The following is a 4538-nucleotide window of genomic DNA, read 5'->3' as shown; positions in this document are numbered from 1 at the left end:
GGGATCCTCTGCCATTCCTCCTTGCAGATCCTCTCCAGTTCTGTCAGGTTGGATGGTAAACGTTGGTGGACAGACATTTTTAGGTCTCTCCAGAGATGATCAATTGGGTTTAAGTCAGGGCTCTGGCTGGGCCATTCAAGAACAGTCACGGAGTTGTTGTGAAGCCACTCCTTCGTTATTTTAGCTGTGTGCTTAGGGTCATTGTCTTGTTGGAAGGTAAACCTTCGGCCCAGTCTGAGGTCCTGAGCACTCTGGAGAAGGTTTTCGTCCAGGATATTCCTGTACTTGGCCGCATTCATCTTTCCCTCGATTGCAACCAGTCGTCCTGTCCCTGCAGCTGAAAAACACCCCCACAGCATGATGCTGCCACCACCATGCTTCTCTGTTGGGACTGAATTGGACAGGTGATGAGCAGTGTTCCACTCAAAAGTGGAAGCTCCCCTTATCTGCCTCCTTCCCCCCTCAGGTGCTACATTTGGCACCTTTCGGGGGGAGGGGGGGAGCGGGTACCTGTTTTTGACAGGTACATGCTCCCACTTCCTCCTCCTTCCCCTGCCGCCGGGCCATTCAGAAAGTGCAGGGCAGTAGGGAACCAGCTGTGAAGCCGCAAGACTTCACTGCCAGCTTCCCTTAAAATGAATTGTGGCGGCAGCACCCAAGAGCCGATGGAAAAATCAGCTGGGGTGCCGACATCACAAGCTCCCTGGACAGGTAAGTGTCCTTATATTAAAAGTCAGCAGCTACAGTATTGGTAGCTGCTGACTTTAATTTTTTTTTTGAAGGAGGCTGGACCTCCTCTTTAACCACTTAAGGACTGGAAGGATTTGCCCCCTTGATGACCAGTCCATTTTTTTGCGATACAGCGTCGTTTTAACTGACACAATTGCGCGGCCATGCAATGTTGTACCCTAACAGAATGTATGTCTTTTTTTAAGCTGCAAATAGAGATTTATTTTGGTGGTATTTAACCACCTCTGCGTTTTTTGGGGGTTTTTTTGCGCTACAAATAAAAAAAGACAGACAATTTTAAAAGAAAAACAATATTTTTTACTTTATGCTATAATAAATATCCCCCCCAAAAATGTAAAAAAACAAATTTCTTCATCAGTTTGGGCCAATTTATTCTTCCGCCAGCAAAAGTCCGATGGAGCATACACACGGTCGCATTTTCCGACCAAAAGATCTCATCGGTCTTTTGCTGGCCGAATTTCCAATCGTGTGTACGTGGCATTAGTCTTCAAGGGAACTGATGCCATTCTCTGTGCATTATGTTGTGTGCAGAAATGCTCGACTCAATTTCTTTTTTTTTTTTTTTTTAAGGTGTTTATTTTTGCATTTTCAAGGTATACAAAATTCAACATGAAATGCTATAAAGTAATGAAATCCGACAGCAGTTGGTAGAATAAAAATTGCTATGACAGAATTTCTTCAACGTTTCACACACGGTAAACTCTCACTCACTCATTGGCCCCCACCTCCTTCTAGCAGTATAAAGAAAGGGGGATTGCAACAAACATCTTGTTTAGGTATCAGGCTGATCTAACACAGAGGGTGCGATGCCAGGTAAGATCATATTTATCTATGTGTAAGCGATATCCCGCTGGTTAATAATGGTAACAAAGCTCAGTCACCCATGTTGATGGCAGAAGCCTACATGATGATGATGACCAGGGTTCTCCCTCACTGGTGCAGAGGCTGCCAGCACGCACAGAACGCAGTTCAAGCACACTGACACATGGGGGCAGTCTAGGGAATGTCTTTTTGTGATTTATTGCCAGATAATTTAAAGATGGTGTAGGGTAGTTTGGGATACTCCAAGACCACTAACAGTACCAGGAGGATATTCTTCTCTGTGCTACAGTCCTTCTACTAAGTTCAGAGTACAGTTCTCCCATGAGACTATGGGAGGCCAGAGGTATGAATCCCTCAGGAGAGGAAATACATAGCCTAGCTATCCTAAAAGTACACAGTCACCAGGATCTTTTAATGGAGTAGTGCTCCCTAGGACAGGGGAGCAGCTGTGCCCATTCATCTTCCTCCACATGCTTTCTAGTGAAATTGTGGGGACTTGATCCTTGGGTGAAATCTCAGGGTGTCAGAGATACTTCCAGGTATAGCTCCCCCCCCCCTGGCTCTGCCACAGCCAGGACCTCCATGAACAACAGCTTGAATCATTAGAGCGGCAGGAAGACCCTGCTGTTCTAAAGCTCAGACTATTTATGTGCTCTTCAGCCACCTTCTGGGCACACCTCCTTAAGATTAGCTGCAGCACTATAACTACTAATGCTGCCTATTTGCCTTGCTCCACTCCCTATGTTCTAGAACAGGGGTCTTCAAACTTTCTAAACAAAGGACCAGTTTGCTGTCCTTCGTACTTTAGAGGGGCTGGATTGTGGCCAGTTGGAGTAGAAAATGGTCTTAGGTTTGGTGGTCAGTGGAAGTAAAAAAAAATACATAGCAATTGTGGTAAGTAGAAGGAGAAATAGTGTCACATTGTTGGTATCTGTGGCAAGAATTATGCCCCACTGTTAGTGTCAATGGAGGGAATAGTGCCCCAAGGGCTGAAAGAAGGCTGACAAAAGGCGCATCTTGCCCCCGGGCCATAGTATGGAGACCACTGTTCTAGAACTTTCTTGAAGGCAAGGGAGAACAATCAAACTTACAGGCTGTGAAATTCAGAACTGCCAAAATAAATCAACAACTGTTCCACTGTTTACAAAGGAGCCAAAAAGAACTTTCTTTGCCTTATATCCTAACACCCTAACTAGGAGGGTGATATACATGGTTGCCCAAGTTTGTACACTTTTTTAAGGACAGGCTTTGCTGTTATACCTTATTTTATATTTAGGTATTTTGATAATTTGACCAATGCTAGAGGGATTGGAACTTTTTTCCATAATTTTTCTGTCATGGTTTTGGTAGAGATGGCAGATATTTACGTTTCAAGCACCCCTCACTAGTATATCTCTGGTGTTTTGGGACCGGAAAGTCAATTTTGGAGACTAGAAGGTTTTGAAACAGTATGCAATAATATGTGAACTTGTTAAAAAAATGGAAAAGCTGCAGATTGAAAGCAACATCAATGGAGTTATTTACATTTCTAATGGTGCATACATGAGGCGGTTGGATCACCAGACACTTTTATTTCTGTTCTATAGGCAAAAAATGTGGCCTTCATACTCCTCCTGACCAGTAAAGATGTTGTTGTGTGTTAGGTGCTGAATGGTCCTGGAGTCATTGTGAAACCGTTAGTCCAAGAAAATCAACACAGGACAATGATTAGTAGAGAAAATCTAAAACAACCTTTCTTGGACAAAAACTAGTATATGTGTGGGTACTGTTTGAGAATTAAAGTTTACACAGATCTTATTAGTTGGTAGAATACATCTTCTTAATGCTTTTACTAAACACTTCATCTCTAATGCCATAAATAAGAGGGCTGAGAAATCTTGGCAAGCACATGAACATCAAAAAATTGATCAGAATCACAAAATAATAATAATCTCCTCGGTACATTTCTGAAAATGAAGAAGTTAGAGAGAGCAGACAGAGAAAGAGCTGAACTGCATGAAGGATCAAGGTTCTCCCAGCTTTGGAGGCCGAAGACTTCCCAGATCCAGTTTTTCGAGCTATCAGCATTACCTTGATGTAGGTGAAGAGAATGACCAGAGACACTAGAATAAAACTTGCAATTAAGGTGGAGAATTGTATGGTGTTTTGGGCTGGTAGGACAAGTAATGATTGTTGCCTGCACAGTAGATTGGGGGAGAAAAAATTCACCTCAACAGAGGAAGTGAGGACTATAAAATCAGCAACATTGGGAAGCAAACCAACAAACCACATTGCTGCAATAGCAAAATATGACCTCTGGGCTGTACATAACATGATGTGTTTGAGAGGGAAGCAAATAGCCACATATCGTTCCAGGGCCATGATGGCCAAGTTGTACGGAGTGATTCGTAATGTAGCTGTGGCACAGGTCACCAGAACGTAACAGATGGGCACAGGAATATATAAAAGGAATCCAAAACCCAAAACACAGGAAGAGCCCAAGGCTGAGGTACACTGTGTCGTTGATAAGCATATGAGCAAAAAGGATGTATCGTGCATTCTCCCGGACGCGAGGCGTGGTGAAGTAAACCATCAGAAGAACTAGGATGAAGTAGATGAAGAAACAGAAGCAGAAGATGATGATGAGAAAAAAAACTATTTTTGAATTTTGATATAGTTGATAGTTTTGGCTGCTTATGTAGGTGATGTTATTGAAAGTACTGAATATGGTTAGGTTCATCGTGAGCGGCTTCTGAAAAAAGTGAAAAAAATGAATGACACTTCATAACTAGACAGCTAATCTCAATGCAAACCTTTACGCTGACCTTAAAGTGATTGTAAAGTCTCGTTTAAAAAAACAAAACAAAAAACAAACATGTTATACTTACCTTCTCTGTGCAGTTGGTTTTGTACAGAGCAGCTGGGATCCTCCTCTTCTCGGGTCCCTCTTTGCTGCTCCTGGCCCCTCCCTCCTATCTAGTGCCCCC

The 4538-nt window shown here is 43.0% G+C and overlaps 1 pseudogene; it reads right to left on the bottom strand.

Annotated features, from left to right (window-relative positions):
- Positions 1–3369: 3369 nt before the first annotated feature.
- On the bottom strand, positions 3370–4291 carry LOC141129743 (odorant receptor 131-2-like; annotated as a pseudogene).
- Between the last annotated feature and the right edge of the window lie 247 nt (positions 4292–4538).

The sequence above is a fragment of the Aquarana catesbeiana genome, linkage group LG02 (assembly GCF_042186555.1).
Source record: "Aquarana catesbeiana isolate 2022-GZ linkage group LG02, ASM4218655v1, whole genome shotgun sequence".
Lineage (NCBI taxonomy): Eukaryota > Metazoa > Chordata > Amphibia > Anura > Ranidae > Aquarana > Aquarana catesbeiana.
Note: the sequence above shows the minus strand (reverse complement) of the source record. Positions and strands in the feature narration are given on the sequence as shown.